Source organism: Coregonus lavaretus (assembly GCF_964263955.1).
Source record: "Coregonus lavaretus genome assembly, chromosome: 1".
Lineage (NCBI taxonomy): Eukaryota > Metazoa > Chordata > Actinopteri > Salmoniformes > Salmonidae > Coregonus > Coregonus lavaretus.
In genome coordinates, this window is record NC_139988.1 from 9,861,629 (window position 1) to 9,880,130 (window position 18,502).

The 18,502-nt window shown below is 48.6% G+C and overlaps 1 pseudogene across 1 annotated transcript in view; it reads left to right on the forward strand.

Moving 5' to 3' along the window:
• The window catches only part of LOC311120639 (constitutive coactivator of peroxisome proliferator-activated receptor gamma-like), a 56,977-nt pseudogene extending 38,772 nt beyond the window's left edge, over positions 1-18,205 (forward strand). Inside the window, exons 7-9 of the transcript in view lie at positions 7,045-7,282; positions 7,849-7,939; positions 17,844-18,205. The product of the transcript in view is annotated as a constitutive coactivator of peroxisome proliferator-activated receptor gamma-like (transcript). The remainder of the gene's footprint in view (positions 1-7,044; positions 7,283-7,848; positions 7,940-17,843) is intronic.
• Positions 18,206-18,502: the final 297 nt, after the last annotated feature.

An 18,502-nucleotide genomic window follows, 5' to 3' on the forward strand; every position in this document is an offset into this window, starting at 1 on the left:
GAACTCTAGTCATGAGCCACTGGTCATCTAAGCTTGTACAGCAGAATGGGAGTTGTCGTGCTCTTCTGTTTCTCACTGGTAAGATCCTCTGTTGTGTAATGGACGGGGAGACGGTTGTCCAAAACACAGAGGGGTGCCCCCAGGGGTGTCAACTGTCTCAGGCATCTGGTTGGAGGAGATTTTAATGTTTATGCTTTGGTGAAGCTGCTGTGGGGACAGCTGCACCCCTGTACTTAAAGACGTGGGCCTTCCTAAAGTATACCTTCTTCATTGAGGATGGCTCCATGGCTGGAGATTAGCATACTGACTTAGACAAAAACACACCAAATTATGGAAAGGAGGCCTAAATAAGTTTAGAAAATGTTCAAGGAAAACTGTAACTGGTTTGCTAATTGGCCAGTGATCCCACACATAAGCATGTGTTTCCTACTTGAACTGCTAGTTTCAACCAATGAAAAGGACAAGTGTAGCCACACATTGTCAAATTACTACTTGTGCATGCTCCATATTAATATATGGAGCAATAACTTGATAACATCAGATAACATTCATATATTAGCCATTTCTGAGACTCACTTAGATAATTCATTTGAACGTAGGCTCTCCGCACTGGTAAAGCTAACTCTCTCTCCTCTGCTCTTGTCCTTCTAGACCTGTCTGCTGCCTTTGATACTGTGAACCATCAGATCCTCCTCTCCACCCTCTCCGAGTTGGGCATCTCCGGCGCGGCTCACTCTTGGATTGCGTCCTACCTGACCGGTCGCTCCTACCAAGTGGCGTAGCGAGAATCTGTCTCCGCACCACGTGCTCTCACCACTGGTGTCCCCCAGGGCTCAGTTCTAGGCCCTCTCCTATTCTCGCTATACACCAAGTCACTTGACTCTGTCATATCCTCACATGGCCTCTCCTATCATTGCTACGCAGACGACAGACAAATAATCTTCTCCTTTCCCCCTTCTGATAACCAGGTGGCGAATCGCATCTCTGCATGTCTGGCAGACATATCAGTGTGGATGACAGATCACCACCTCAAGCTGAACCTCGGCAAGACGGAGCTGCTCTTCCTCCCGGGGAAGGATAAATGATAAATGATAAAGCAGTAGCAATACAAGAATATAACATATATTGAAGAGACAGAAATGCTTATAGGGGAGGTGTTGCTGTATATATTCAGAGTCATATCCCTGTAATGCTTGAGAAGATCTTATGTCAAGTGTTATTGAAGTGTTGTGGTTGCAAGTTCACTTGTCACATCTAAAGCCTTTTCTTTTGGGGTGTTGCTATAGGCCACCAAGTGTGAACAGTCAGTATTTAAATAATGTGTGAAATGCTTGATAGTGTATGTGATGTAAACAGAGAGGTCTACTTTCTTGGGGACCTGAATATTGACTGGTTTTCATCAAGCTGTCTGCTCAAGAGGAAGCTTCTTACTGTAACCAGTGCCTGTAATCTGGTTCAGGTTATTAATCAACCTACCAGGGTGTTCACAAACACAACAGGAACAAGATAATCCACATGTATCGATCACATTTTTACTAATACTGTAGAACTTAGTTCCAAAACTGTATCTGTACCCATTGGATGCAGTGATCACAATATAGTGGCTATATCCAGGAAAGCCAAAGTTCCAACAGCTGGGCCTAAAATAGTGTATAAGAGATCATACAAAATATTGTGCTGTGACTCATATGTGGATGATGTAACAAATATTTGTTGATCTGATGTGATTAAAAAGGAGCATCCAGATGCTGCACTTGATGAATTTATGAAATTGTTTCTTCCAATTATTGATAAACATGCACCTGTTAGGAAACTGACTGTTACAGTGGCTTGCAAAAGTATTCACCCCCCTTGGCATTTTTTCCTATTTGGTTGCCTTACAACCTGGAATTAAAATTGATTTTTGGGGGGTTTGAATCATTTGATTTACACAACATGCCTACCACTTTGAAGAAGCAAAATATTTTTTATTGTGAAACAACCAAGAAATAAGACAAAGAAAACAGAAAACTTGAGCGTGCATAACTATTCACCCACCCCAAAGTCAATATTTTGTAGAGCCACCTTTTGCAGCAATTACAGCTGCAAGTCTCTTGGGGTATGTCTCTATAAGCTTGGCACATCTAGCCACTGGGATTTTGGATGGGTTCCGCTGGTGTACCGCAATCTTTAAGTCATGCCACAGATTCTCAATTGGATTGAGGTCTGGGCTTTGACTAGGCCATTCCAAGACATTTAAATGTTTCCTGTTAAACCACTTGAATGTTGCTTTAGCAGTATGCTTAGGGTCATTGTCCTGCTGGAAGGTGAACCTCCGTCCCAGTCTCAAATCTCTGGAACACTGAAACAGGTTTCCCTCAATAATTTCCCTGTATTTAGCACCACCATCATTCCTTCAATTCTGACAAGTTTCGCAATCCCTTGCGATGAAAAACATCCCCACAGCATGATGCTGCCACCAGCATGCTTCCCTGTGGGGATGGTGTTCTTGGGGTGATGAGAGGTGTTGGGTTTGCACCCGACATAGCGTTTTCCTTGATGGCCAAAAAGCTCAATTTTAGTCTCATCTGACCAGAGTACCTTCTTCCATTTGTTTGGGGAGTCTCCCACATGCCTTTTAGCGAACACCAAACGTGTTTGCTTATTTTTTTCATTAAGCAATGGCTTTGTTCTTGCCACTCTTTCGTAAAGCCCAGCTCTGTGGAGTGTATGGCTTAAAGTGGTCATATGGACAGATACTCCAATTTCCGCTGTGGAGCTTTGCAGCTCCTTCAGGGTTATCTTTGGTCTCTTTGTTGCCTCTCTGATTAATGCCCTCCTTGCCTGTTCCGTGAGTTTTGGTGGGCGGCCCTCTCTTGACAGGTTTGTTGTGGTGTCATATTCTTTCAATTTTTTAATAATGGATTTAATGATGCTCCGTGGGATGTTCAAAGTTTCGGATATTTTTTTATAACCAAACCCTGATCTGTACTTCTCCACAACTTTGTCCCTGACCTGTTTGGAGAGCTCCTTGGTCTTCATGGTGCCGCTTGCTTGGTGGTGCCCCTTGCTTAGTGGTGTTGCAGACTCTGGGGCCTTTCAGAACAGGTGTATATTTATGTGACAGATCATATGACACTTAGATTGCACACAGGTGGACTTTATTTAGCTAATCATGTGACTGCTGAAGATAATTGGTTGCACCAGATCTTATTTAGGGGCTTCATAACAAAGGGGTGAAAACATACAGTATGCACGCACCACTTTACCGTTATTTATTTTTTTGATGAGGAATTGAAAGACTGTATGGTTGAAAGAGATGGGGCAAAAGGAGTATAGTAATAAGACTAATAAGTCTGGCTGCACATCTGACTGGTTGACTTATCGCAATTTGAGAAATTATGTGACTAAACTCAACAAAAAGAAGAAACTGTATTATGAAGCCAAGATCAATGAAATAAAGAATAATGGAAAAAAACTTTGGAGTACTTTAAATGAAATTATGGGTAGAAAGACAAATTAAACTCCATCTTTCATCGAATCAGATGGCTTATTCATCACAAAACCATTAGATGTTGCCAATTAATTGAATGATTACTTCATTGGCAAAGTGGGCAAACTTAGGCAGGAAATGACAAAAATGAACAGTGAGCCTTCGTATTCATGCATAAAAAAACAAATAATGAAAGAAAAGCATTGCAAGTTTAAATTTTGTAAAGTTAGTGTGGGAGAGGTGGGAAAATTATTGTTATCGATCAATAATGACAAACCTCCTGGCATTGACAATTTAGATGGAAAGCTACTGAGGATGGTAGCTGACTCTATAGCCCCTCTTATCTGTCATATCTTTAATCTGAGCCTAGAGGAAAGTCTTTGTCCTGAGGCCTGGAGGGAAGCCAAAGTAATTCCGCTACCCAAGAGTGGTAAAGCAGCCTTTACTGGTTCTAACAGTAGACCTATAAGCTTGCTGCCAGCTCTTAGCAAACTGTTGGAAAAAATTGTGTTTGACCAAATACAATGCTATTTCTCTGCAAACAAATAAAGATCGAGAGCATCCTGACTGGTTGCATCATCGCCTGGTATGGCAACTGCTCGGCCTCCGACCGCAAGGCACTACAGAGGGTAGTGCGTATGGCCCAGTACATCACTGGGGCCAAGCTTCCTGCCATCCAGGACCTCTATACCAGGCGGTGTCAGAGGAAGGCCCTCAAAATTGTCAAAGACTCCAGCCACCCTAGTCATAGACTGTTCTCTCTGCTACCGCACGGCAAGCGGTACCGGAGCACCAAGTCTAGGTCCAAAAGGCTTCACAACAGCTTCTACCCCCAAGCCATAAGACTCCTGAACAGCTAATCATGGCTACCCGGACAATTTGCACTGCCCCCCCACCCCCACCCCGTCCCCCTTTTGTACTCTGCTGCTACTCTGTTGATTATTTATGCATAATCACTTTAACTCTACCCACATTACCTCAATTACCTTGACTAGCCGGTGCCCCCGCACATTGGCTCTGCACCGGTACCCCCCTGTATATAGCCTCCCTACAGTTATTTTATTTTACTGCTACTCTTTAGTTATTTGCTTTTATTTGTTTTGCTTAACACTTTTTTTTATTTGTTTTACTTTGCATTGTTGGTTAAGGGCTTGTAAGTAAGCATTTCACTGTAATGTCTACACCTGTTGTATTCGGCGCACGTGGCAAATAAAATTTGATTTGATTTGATTTGGTTGAAATAAATTGATAATAAGAAGATTGTGGGAGCTGTACTGTTAGATTTCAGTGCAGCCTTTGATATTATTGACCATAACCTGTTGTTGAAAAAACGTATTTGTTATGGCTTTTCAACCTCTGCCATATCGTGGATTCAGAGCTATCTATCTAATAGAACTCAAATAGTTTTCTTTAATGGAAGCTTCACTAATGTCAAATATGTAAAGTGTGGTGTACCACAGGGCAGCTCTCTATGCCCTCTACTCTTTTCAATTTTTACCAATGACCTGCCACTGGCATTAAACAAAGCATGTGTGTCCATGCATGCTGATGATTCTACCATATATGCATCAGCAGCCACAGCTAATGAAGTCACCGAAACCCTTAACAAAGAGTTGCAGTCTGTTTTGGAATGGGTGGCCAGTAATAAACTGGTCCTGAACATCTCTAAAACTAAGAGCATTATATTTGGTACAAATCATTCCCTATGTTCTAGACCTCAGCTGAATCTGGTAATGAATGGTATGGCCGTTGAACAAGTTGAGGAGACTAAATTACTTGGCGTGTCAACTATCATGGTCAAAACACATAGATTCAATGGTTGTAAAGATGGGGAGAGGTCTGTCCATAATAAAGAGATGCTCTGCTTTTTTGACACCACACTCCAAAAAGCAAGTTCTGCAGGCTCTAGTTTTGTCTAATCTTGATTATTGTCCAGTCGTGTGGTCCAGTGCTGCAAGGAAATACCTAGTTAAGCTGCAGCTGGCCCAAAACAGAGCGGCACGTCTTGCTCTTCATTGTAATCAGAGGGTTGATATAAATACTATACATGCCAGTCTCTCTTGGCTAACAGTTGAGGAGAGACTGACTGCATCACTTCTTCTTTTTATAAGTCAACACCTCCTTTGGCTGCCATTCCTTCCAGTTCTCTGCTGCCAATGACTGGAACGAACTGCAAAAATCTCTGAAGCTGGAGACTCTTATCTCCCTCACTAACTTTAAGCATTAGTTGTCAGAGCAGCTTACCGATCACTGCACCTGTACACAGCCCATCTATAATTAGCCCACCCAACTACCTCATCCCCATATTGTTATTTATTTCGCTAATTTGCACCAGTATCTCTATTTGCACATCATCTTCTGCACATCTGTCACTCCAGTGTCAATATTACATTGTAATTATTTTGCACTATGGCCTATTTATTGCCTTACCTCCATAACTTACTACATTTGCACACACTGTATATAGATTTTCTATTGTGTTATTGACTATATGTTTTGTTTATTCCATATGTTACTCTGTGTTGTTGTTCTTATCACACTGCTTTGCTTTATCTTGACCAGGTCACAGTTGTAAATGAGAACTTGCTCTCAACTGGCTTACCTGGTTAAATAAAGGTGAAATAAAAATAAAATAAATAATTAAAAACGTTAATGTGTTGAAAATCCCAAATTGTTTGCATAGTCAACTTACACACAGCTCTGACACACACACACACACACACTTACCCCACCAGACATGCCACCAGGGGTCTTTTCACAGTCCCCAAATCCAGAACAAATTCAAGAAAGCGTACACTATTATATAGAGCCATTATTGCATGCAACGCCTCTCCCCTATTTGACCTAGATAGTTTGTGTGTATGTATTGATATGTAGGCTACGTGTGCCTTTAAAAATGTTTTATGTAGTTCTGTCCTTGAGCTGTTCTTGTCTATTAATGTTCTGTATTATGTCATGTTTCATGTTTTGTGTGGACCCCAGGAAGAGTAGCTGCTGCTTTTGCAACAGCTAATGGGGATCCTAATAAAATACCAAAATACCAAAGTAGTAGCTTCCCTTGATTGCCTGTATGTGTGTTTAAATGTGGGATGAGTTCTTTGTTTAGGGGCAGTGTGCCTGGAAGGCGCCTGCTGCTGGCTGCAGCCTCTTTAGCTTGATCTCTCTTCTCTCTTTGTTTGCTTTAGCTGAAGCTTTGTTTGAGTGGGGAGCAGGTGGCAGGCAGGTCTCTGGGCCCATGTGTTTGACAGGGCCTAATCAGCCCTACTTTTTCTCCTATGGGCTGAGGGCCCAGGTGAGTCCTGAGGGTAAATTCAGGGGACATCTGCCTGTTGGCTAGCTAGCAACCACTCCTGTCCTGCTGCTACCTCTCTCTGTGCTGCTGCAGATCAACTCTCTGGGGCAGAGTTTATTTACTGGAACTAGCCTGGTTCCATACTGTATGTGCTATAGCATACTGTATTATTGTCACCATGCCAAACAGTTAGGACCATACATTACAGAACATGCCTATAGAATCATATGATGTAGAACAGATATAATTGTCTGTCATGTAGAATAGAGAATCATGTCAGCACTATTTATTCAATTTCTATATTCTCTCAGGTCTCTCATGTGGAGCCCCGAGCGGTTCAGCTGGGCTCTCTGTTTGTTCGAGGGCTGACCCACCTGACAGCTGCCAAGAGCGCTTGCGGCTGCCCCTTCCCCATGGAGCGGCTGGTGCCCTGAAACACCTTCGACGGCCTGCTCTTCCACTCAGAGTACCTGCTGGCACACTCAGGGAGGCCATAGGAGGAGCTGCTGGAGGGCAATGTGAGTCAGTGGTAGTAGGTTTGATTATAGCTATTAACTACTGTAACAGTGATAGTAGGAATTATTGTAACTATTAGCTACTGTAACAGTGGTAGTTGGATTGATTATAGCTATTAACTACTGTAACAGTGGTAGTAGGGTTGATTATAACCATTAACTACTGTAACAGTGGTAGTAGGGTTGATTATAGCTATTAACTACTGTAACAGTGGTAGTAGGATTTATTATAGCTATTAACTACTGTAACAGTGGTAGTAGGATTGATTATAGCTATTAACTACTGTAACTGGTAGTAGGAATTATTATAGCTATTAACTACTGTAACTGGTAGTAGGAATGATTATAGCTATTTAACTACTATAACAGTGGTGGCTGGCTCCTCTAACTTGAGTCAGACTTTCCCCAATATGATTTTCAAGATGAGGCCATAAAGCAACATTGTGACTCCAACGTTGTCTATCTGAAACCAATAGAAGTTAAAATCTTGCAGGGGAAACCCTACCTTGGGTGTACACTCTAGGATGGAGTGTTTCTCTTACTGTAACTTGGCTCATCCTCTTGTCTAGACCCCCTGGGTGTTCCTGTTCTGTTCCCTCAGAGAGCTGGTCCTGGGAACCTGCAGCAGGCGTGGGCAGACCATCCAGTCCAGACCATCCAGTCCAGACCATCTAGACCAGACCATCTAGTCCAGACCATCCAGTCCAGACCATCTAGACCAGACCATCTAGTCCAGACCATCCAGTCCAGACCATCTAGTCCAGACCAGACCATCTAGTCCAGACCATCTAGTCCAGACCAGACCATCTAGTCCAGACCATCTAGTCCAGACCAGACCATCTAGTCCAGACCATCTAGACCAGACCATCTAGTCCAGACCATCTAGTCCAGACCCTCTAGTCCAGACCAGACCATCTAGTCCAGACCATCTAGTCCAGACCTTCCAGGCCAGACCACGGACAGCACAGCCCGGTGAGACACATTCATCTCACTAATGAAACGTGTTGAGGTCCCAGTGTCGTGTTGAGGTCCCAGTGTCATGTTGAGGTCCCAGTGTCGTGTTGAGGTCCCAGTGTCGTGTTGAGGTCCCAGTGTCGTGTTGAGGTCCCAATGTCGTGTTGTGGTCCCAGTGTCGTGTTGAGGTCCCAGTGTTCGTGTTGAGGTCCCAATGTCGGTGAACATTGCACACATACTGCATTTACACAAACACAGAGTCCATTAGTGAGATGAAACAGTCCATCCGTTCAATTTATTTACTAAATATATTCGTATCTGCCTATACTATTTGTTTAGGCTAGTGCTAAAATGGCCATGACAACAAATATTTAACAAAGGAGTCTTCATAGTGTCCTCCCCAAAGTTATGCTGCAATGTTGGTTGATTCCTGAGGCAAAGACATTGCTACTCTTTGCCACGCTCAAAGAGAGACAGCCTGTTATTATTATCCACATGTTCTGAATAAAAGGAAATAATGATGATTGAGAGAGAATGTGTACTGTACCATGCGGTTGGTGCCCCTTGAGGGGGAACAATACCCAGTAGTCTCTACAGTCTATAATATGATCCATCTGGGCCCCAGTCCATTGGAAAAGTTCCAGTGGCAGATACTTTTGGCTCCTCAAGATACTTTGTCATAACAAGAATAATTCTGGGTTTATTTTTTATAGGACCTGATCTATATTAAGTAACATAACAAGACAACCAAATTATAACGTCCCAGAACTAGTCTGTTACAAAGGCCTCAACCCCACTGCTTTCAACTTGCATCCAGCGTCCTGTGGTTCTCTATAGAGATTAAAAGAACACGGAAGGCAACATTTTCTCCATCTGTTTGTTCTCTTGATGTTGAACAACACGTAAAATATGACCTACATTTTGTAGAGCTTTGGTTGGTTTTGCTACTATGATATTATTTGTAATGCCTGCTCTTCATCCACACACAGTATTTGAGTTAGTGTATGATAGCCTATTTCTGTGGACCACAAATACTATGAGATATCGAGTGTGGAAAGGGGGCTTCAGTTTGAAAATATCAAATAGTTCTGTACACAAAATCTATCATAACTCAAAACAACTGTTGAAGTATAGATGGTAATGGGAACTTGTCCAAAACTGACTGTCACGCCCTGACTCTGGGGACTCGTATTTGTTGAGTCAGGGTGTGTATTTTCTGTGTGGTATGTTCTATGTTGTGTTTTCTAGGTTTAGATCTAGATCGTCTAGATCTATGTTGGCCGGTGTGGTTCCCAATCAGAGGCAGCTGTCGCTCGTTGTCTCTGATTGGGGACCATACTTAGGTAGCCTATTGGCACTAGGGGGTTGTGGGATCTTGTTCCGTGTTAGGTATGTTTGTTTTGTGTACCTTGGACTTCACGTTTCGTTTGTTGTTTTGTCATTGTGTTTATTTGGAAAAATAAACATGTACGCATATCACGCTGCGCCTTGGTCCGTCCCGTCTGTAAACGAACGTGACAGAAGATCCCACCAAACGAGGACCAAGCAGCGTGTTCAGGAGCAAACGCCGGGAATTCAACAGGAGGTTACATTAGTAGATGTCCTCCTCGGTTGGGGGAGAATTACGGAGGAGGAGGCCGTCCGTTACCGGAAGGCGATGAAGGAGGATGCCCAGGTAGGAGAGGAGAAACGGCGCCAACAGTGCCGACGACGGAGACCCGAGAGGCAACCCCAAGAACATTTTTGGGGGGGGGCACACGGGGTGGACGACGAGGCAGCAGGAGACCGTTAAAGGGCGGATCTGCAGGTTAGGAGAGGAGGCCACCATATTACGGGGGCTATTGGTTCAGAGGGAGCAGGAGTTATTCGGTCAGAGGGAGGCACTACAGGAGGCTATAAGGGAGAAGGAAAGTGTAGAGGCACGGCGAGAGGAGCTGGTTAGGCAGCAGAAGGAGCGGGGGTTAATAAAGGAACCCAGTCCCGCTCCTCGCACCAAGCAAGTGGTGCGTGTCGCCAGTCCGGTCCGGCCCGTTCCTGCTTCCCGCACTAAGCCAGTGGTGCGTGTTCCCAGTACGGCCCGACCCGTTCCTGCCCCTCGCACCAAGCCAGTGGTGCGCGTCGCCAGCCCGGTCCGGTCTGTTCCTGTCCCTCGCACCAAGACAGTGGTGCGCGTTGCCAGCAAGGTCCGGCCTGTTCCTGTCCCTCGCACCAAGCCAGTGGTGCGCGTCGCCAGCCCGGTCCGGCCTGTTCCTGCCCCTCGCACCAAGCCAGTGGTGCGCGTCGCCAGCCCGGTCCGGTCTGTTCCTGTCCCTCGCACCAAGCCAGTGGTGCACGTCGCCAGCCCAGTCCGGCCTGTTCCTGCCCCTCGCACCAAGCCAGTGGTGCGCGTCGCTAGCCCGGTCCGGCCTGTTCCTGCCCCTCGCACCAAGCCAGTGGTGCGCGTCGCCAGCCCGGTCCGGCCTGTTCCTGCCCCTTTCGCACCAAGCCAGTGGTGCGCGTCGCCAGGCCGGCCCGGCCTGTTCCTGCCCCTCGCACCAAGCCAGTGGTGCGTGTGTCCAGTCCGGCACGGCCCGTGCCTGTTCCACCGGTGCCTGGTCCGGCACCGGTCAGCTGCTCCACTCCGGAGCCAGAGCAGTCCGCTCCACCGGTGCCCAGTTCAGCTCCGGTCAGCTGCTCCACTCCGGAGCCAGAGTAATCCGCTTCACCGGGGTCCAGTCCAGCTCCGGTCAGCGGCTCCACTCCGGAGCCAGAGCAGTCCGCTCCACCGGTGCCTGATCCAGCTCCGGTCAGCTGCTCCACTCTGGAGCCAGATCAGTCCACTCCACCGGGGTCCAGTCCAGCTCCGGTCAGCGGCTCTACTCCGGAGCCAGAGCAGTCCGCTCCACCGGTGCCTGATCCAGCTCCGGTCAGCGGCTCCACTCCGGAACCAGAGCAGTCCGCTCCACCGGGGTCCAGTCCAGATCCGGTCAGCGGCTCCAGTCCGGAGCCTGAGCAGTTCGCTCCACCGTCGTCGGGTCCAGCTCCAGTCAGTGGTTCCAGTCCAGACCCAGACGTCAGCCCCTCACCAGGTTCGGGGTCTCCCACACCAGGGTCCAGACAGGGCTTGGTACTTCGTGGGAGGAAGGAGAGGACAAGCAGCGCGCCGAGGTCCAGACCAGACCAGGGGCGCAACAGGGAGGCGGAGAGTAAGTGGTCGTCACGCCCTTCACGTTTCGTTTGTTGTTTTGTCATTGTGTTTATTTGGAAAAATAAACATGTACGCATATCACGCTGCACCTTGGTCCGTCCCGTCTGTAAACGAACGTGACACTGACATGGTTAGTAAATATACCATAGTTAGTAAATATACCACAGTTAGTAATTATACCACAGTTAGTAAATATACCATAGTTAGTAAATATACCACAGTTAGTAAATATACCACAGTTAGTAAATATACCACGGTTAGTAAATATACCACGGTTAGTAAATATACCATGGCCTACTCCTCTCTACACTTGTGACAGAATGACCGACCCAAGAAAACAGGAGGCAGCAGGACATCCCGACATCCCGACTTGTGCCTGGAGCACCTTGTGACTGCCATGGATGAGGGGATCCGGACTGTATGCCAACTGCAGGCTACACCTCTACCTTCCCAGCTCCTCACGGTCGTTCCAGCCACCCCACCACCATCTACATCACCCGGTCCGATCAGCAACGTCCACCTGCCCCTCCCGGAGCGGTTTGACGGCACCGCAGCTCACTGTAGGGGGTTTCTCCTGCAGTGTGACCTCCACCTTGCACATAATGCCGGGACGGCCTCCGAGAGGGACAAGGTGGCCTTGGTGATTTCAGTGCTGACAGGCCGGGCTCTGGAGTGGGCGCACGCCGTCTGGGAGAGGGACGGTCCAGAAGTACAGTCCTATGAGCGCTTCACCCAACTCTTCCGTGCCGTTTTTGACCACCCAACAGAGGGCCGAGAGGGAGGTGAGCGTCACCTCCGTCTGCGCCAGGGGTCCAGGACAGCGTCTGAGTACGCTCTGGATTTCCGCGCGGTGGCTGCGTCCACTGGCTGGAACGACCAGGCCCTGTTGACGGTTTTCCGCAGCGGGCTACAGGCGGACGTCCAGACCGAGCTGGCCTGTCGCCATGGACCAGCTCATCGCCATGGCCACCCGCCTGGATAATCTCCTGCATGCCCGTCATCGCCCATCCCAGGGGTTCGGGTCTCTCCCAGGAACCTCCAGCGAGACCGAGCCCATGGAGGTGGGCACAACGCACCTTCCCCCAGAGGAACGTCAATGCCGCCGTCAACAGGGTCTCTGCACCTATTGCGGGGAGTTGGACCACCCTGTGTCAGAAGGAGAACCAGGCGAGGAAGCGACAGTCCGAGGAGCACTCCTGCACCTTCCCAGGTAGGCGTGGACGTGCCTTGCTCCTCTCTGTCCACCCAGCCCGTCCTCCTCCCTGTCACCTTCCCGGACTATCCTGGTCCCCCACTGAGTCCTGCCCTAGTGGACTCAGGCACTGCAGGCAATTTCCTAGACCGGTCAGTGACCTTATCATTACTCATTCCTCTAGTCCCTTTACAACCCCCTATCCGAGTCCATGCCCTAGACAAACGTCCCCTAGGAACAGGACTGGTGAGCCAGACCACGATTCCCATTTCCCTCACAGTTGATCACAACCATCATGAACACATCACGTTCCTCATCTTAGATTCTCCTGCACACCCCGTAGTTTTAGGTCTCCCCTGGTTACAGTTGCATAATCCCAGTATTTGTGAATAAGGCTACGGCTAAATTCAGTTATCCCCTGCCTCTCATATCCACTGTGATCGAACAGATGCACGTGCGAAGTACTTTACCAAATTGGATTTACGCAGTGCCTACAACCCGGTGCGCATCAGAGAGGGGCATGAATGGAAGACCACCTTCAGCACCAGCACCGGGCAATACGAATAGAGAGTAATGCCCTACGGCCTGACAAATGCACCCTCTGCGTTCCAATCATTCATTAATGAGGTGTTTAGAGACATGTTGGGTCGCTGTGTAGTGGTGTACATAGACGATATCTTGGTGTACTCCACTACACGCAAGCAAAATGTCTCTCATGTCAGGTCCGTTTTGGAGAGGCTGATAGGGCATCACCTGTACGCCAAGGTTGAGAAGTGTATTTTCTTCCAGCAGGTGGTCTCCTTCCTGGGCTATCGGATATCCACCACGGGAGTGCAGATGGAAGAACAGAGGGTCAGTGCAGTATGGTCGTGGCCTGTTCCCGCCAACATAAAGGTGGTGCAGCGCTTCCTAGGTTTTGCCAACTATTTCCTGCGCTTCATTAGGGGTTTCAGCACAGTGGTGGCCCCTCTCACCTTCCTCCTGAAGGGAGGTCCTCAACAGCTCCTCTGGGCTGGGGAGGCCAACGAAGCCTTTTGTGCGCTCAAGGAACGGTTTACGAATGCACCGGTTCTGGCTCACCCTGAACCATCTCTGCCCGTCATCGTGGAGGTGGATGCCTCCGAGGTTGGAGTAGGGGCTGTTCTCTCCCAACGTACTGGATTGCCGCCTAAACTCCATCCATGAGCCTTCTACTCACGGTAGCTGTCTCCCGCGGAGCGGAATTACGGGATTGTGAGTTGTTGGCCGTCAAGAAGGCGCTGAAGGCATAGCGGCACTGGCTGGAGGGTGCTCAACACCCATTCCTTGTCTGGACGGACCACCGGAACCTAGAGTACATTCGAGCAGCGAAGAGGCTGAACCCGTGTCAGGCCAGGTGGGCCCTATTCTTCACCAGGTTTGACTTTACCCTCTCCTACCGGCCGGGATCTAAGAACCGATGTGTTGTCCCGGGTGCATGACACAGAGGATCGGAGGGAGGAAGTGAGGAAGTGACACCCATTATTCCCCTGTCCCGCATTGTGGCTCCTGTCATGTGGAATGTGGACGCGGACATCCGTCGAGCCCTGAGACAGGGTCCCTCACCTGCCCACTGTCCCGAGGGGCGTATCAACAGTGGCTTGCGAAAGTATGTTTGGGGAGTCTCCCACATGCCTTTTGGCGAACACCAAACGTATTTGCTTATTTTTTTCTTTAAGCAATGGCTTTTTACTGGCCACTCTTCCGTAAAGCCCAGCTCTGTGGAGTGTACGGCTTAAAGTGGTCTTATGGACAGATACTCCAATTTCCGCTGTGGAGCTTTGCAGCTCCTTCAGGGTTATCTTTGGTCTCTTTGTTGCCTCTCTGATTAATGCCCTCCTTGTCTGGTCCGTGAGTTTTGTTGGGCGGCCCTCTCTTGGCAGGTTTGTTGTGGTGCCATATTCTTTCAATTTTTTTATAATGGATTTAATGGTGTTCCGTGGGATGTTCAACGTTTCGGATATTTTTTTATAACCGAATCCTGATCTGTACTTCTCCACAACTTTGTCCCTGACCTGTTTGGAGAGCTCCTTGGTCTTCATGGTGCCGCTTGCTTGGTGGTGCCCCTTGCTTAGTGGTGTTGCAGACTCCGGGGCCTTTCAGAACAGGTGTATATATACTGAGATCATGTAACAGATCATGTGACACTTAGATTGCACACAGGTGGACTTTATTTAACTAATTATGTGACTTCTGAAGGTAATTGGTTGCACCGGATCTTATTTAGGGGCTTCATAGCAAAGGGGTGAATACATATGCACGCACAACTTTTCCGTTATTAATTTTTTAGAATTCTTTTAACACTTTCTTTTTTTCATTTCACTTCACCAATTTGGACTATTTTGTGTATGTCCATTACATGAAATCCAAATAAAAATCAATTTAAATTACAGGCTCTAATGCAACAAAATAGGAAAAATGCCAAGGGGGATGAATACTTTTGCAAGGCACTGTACGTGCCCTCTCATGTGCGGGACCGTCTCCTCACCTGGGCACACACAGCACCTGTGTCGGGACACCCGGGTATAGCCGTACTATCGACTGTCTCTCTGCCAAGTACTGGTGGCCCACCTTGGCCCGGGACGTCTGGGTTTACGTCTCTTCCTGCTCCACCTGCGCACAGAGCAAGACACCGAGACACTTCCCCTATGGCAAACTCCACCCGCTGCTGGTTCCACAATGATCCTGGTCCCATCTCTACGTGGACTTTGTCACAGACCTTTCTCCCTCGGAGGGGCACACCACCGTCCTGGTCGTTCTTGACCGGTTTTCCAAAGCCTGTCATTTGATTCCTCTGTCTGGTCTCCCTTTGGCCATGCAGACCGCGGAGGCTCTCTTCTCTCACGTCTCCCGGCACTACGGGATCCCGGAGGACATCGTGTCTGAACGTGGTCCTCAGTTCACCTCCCGTGTCTGGAAGGCCTTCATGGAACGACTGGGGGTCACGGTCAGCCTCACCTCCGGGTACCGTCCCCAATCAAATGGGCAGTTGGAAAGGGTAAATCAGGAACTGGGTAGGTACCTTTGTAGTTACTGTCAGGACCGTCACTCCTGCACTAACTTCACACCCTTTCAGTGTGTTCTAGGCAATCAGCCGGCCCTGGCACCGGAGTCATATCGAGGCTCCTGCGGTAGACGATTGGTTCCGGCGTGCCGAGGAGGTATGGAACACAGCGCACACCCGTCTCCAGCGCTTCGTCCTCCGGCAGAAGGCGGTGACAGGGTCTGGCTTTCTACGAAGGACCTGCCCCTCCGCCTGCCCTGCCGGAAGCTGAGCCCGTGGTTTGTGGGGCCGTTCAAAGTCCTGAGGAGAATCAATGAGGTGACGTACAGATTACCACTCCCCCGTCAATTACACCCCCTCCTGTCCAGCTCAGGCATTCGGCGTCGCCAGCCTTCTAGCTGCTGCCGAACCTGCTGCTTGCAAACGCCCTTCACTCATCAACCCCGAACTTGTCTCGTCATCATTACTCACACCTGGTTCCAATCCCTGCTCTATCACTGTATATATACTCCCTCTGTCATTTGTCTTTGTCAGTCATTGTTTATGTTGCTTGTTTTCCTGAGAGGAATCTCTCCTACTATTTTATTAGTACTTTATGTTTTGCGCTGTGGGTTTCGTCCCGCTTTAAGCTATGGTGCTTTAATAAATTCAGTAGTTCTAAACCTACGACTGCCTCCTGCCTACTCCTCTCTACACTTGTGACAATGTGTGTGTACATGTGTCAGTGTGTGTACGTGTGTGTCTGCCTGCATGCCTGTGTGAGGCCGATGTTAACAACTGCCATTTCTTTTTTTGTCTCCTTGTCTTTGTTTACTTTAAGCCTCTGTCTGTTATACAAGAATTGTCATGAGTTTATAGATCGAATACGCTGCAAATCAAAAAATGGATTCAGTGTAGACATAAAAAGGTATGTCTTTAATTTACATTTTAGACTCAACCAGTAGTGGTTACCCCAGGATTGTGGGGAGATGGTGGTGGCGCTTTGGGGAGCACAGAATTGTATGGTTTGTGTTTGGAGTGATTCTTAATGTTTCATCTCCACAGTGAAATATTTATTCCAAGAGTCTGGACCTCATAATTTTAAAAGAGCATTAAAATATTTTGTTGTATTGTCCTCAGGGCACAGGGAAGGGAAGAGGAGCCCCATGAGGACAGCATGGTCCCCCTCCTCAACACTACAGACCCCATACCAGATCCCTGTCAGGACAGCATGGTCCCACTCCTCAACACTACAGACCCCAGACCAGATCCCAGTCAGGACAGCATGGTCCTCCTCCTCAACACTAAAACCACAGACCAGATCCCAGTCAGGACAGCATGGTCCCCCTCCTCAACACTACAAACCCCAGACCAGATCCCCATCAGGACAGCATGGTCCCCCTCCTCAACACTGCAGACCCCAGACCAGATCCCAGTCAGGACAGCATGTTCCCCTCCTCAACACTACAGAACCCAGACCAGATCCCAGTCAGGACAGCATGGTCCCCCTCCTCAACAATACAGACCCCAGACCAGATCCCAGTCAGGACAGCATGGTCCCCCTCCTCAACACTACAGACACCAGACCAGATCCCCATCAGGACAGCATGGTCTTCCTCCTCAACACTACAGATCCCAGACCAGATCCCTGTCAGGACAGCATGGTCCCACTCCTCAACACTACAGACCCCAGACCAGATCCCAGTCAGGACAGCATGGTCCTCCTCCTCAACACTAAAACCACAGACCAGATCCCATTCAGGACAGCATGGTCCCCCTCCTCAACACTACAAACCCCAGACCCGATCCCCATCAGGACAGCATGGTCCCCCTCCTCAACACTGCAGACCCCAGACCAGATCCCAGTCAGGACAGCATGTTCCCCTCCTCAACACTACAGACCCCAGACCAGATCCCAGTCAGGACAGCATGGTCCCCCTCCTCAACAATACAGACCCCAGACCAGATCCCAGTCAGGACAGCATGGTCCCACTCCTCAACACTACAGACCCCAGACCAGATCCCAGTCAGGACAGCATGGTTCCCCTCCTCAACACTACAGACCCCAGACCAGATCCCAGTCAGGACAGCATGGCCCCCCTCCTCAACACTACAACCACAAACCAGATCCCTGTCAGGACAGCATGGTCCCCCTCCTCAACACTACAGACACCAGACCAGATCCCCATCAGGACAGCATGGTCTCCCTCCTCAACACTACAGATCCCAGACCAGATCCCTGTCAGGACAGCAGATCCCGCTCCTCAAAACTACAGACCCCAGACCAGATCCCCATCAGGACAGCATGGTCTCCCTCCTTAACACTACAGACCCCAGACCAGATCTCAGTCAGGACAGCATGGTCCCCCTCCTCAACACTACAGACCCCAGACCAGATCCCTGTCAGGACAGCATGGTCCCCCTCCTCAACACTACAGACCCCAGACCAAATCCCTGTCAGGACAGCATGGTCCCCCTCCTCAACACTACAGACCCCAGACCAGATCCCCATCAGGACAGCATGGTCCCCCTCCTCAACACTACAAACCCAAGAGCAGAGGTCCCAGAGCACAGGCACATGGGAGGCTATAGACAGACCACCAGCTGATGGATGCTGTCTGGACCTTCAGTTGGTGGTTGCTGTCTGGACCTTTAGCTGCTGGTTGCTGTCTGGACCTTTAGCTGCTGGTTGCTGTCTGGACCTTTAGCTGCTGGTTGCTATCTGGACCTTTAGCTGCTGGATGCTGTCTGGACCTTTAGCTGCTGGTTGCTGTCTGGACCACTAGCTGCTGGTTGCTGTCTGGACCACTAGCTGCTGGATGCTGTCTGGACCACTAGCTGCTGGATGCTGTCTGGACCTTTAGCTGCTGGATGCTGTCTGGACCACTA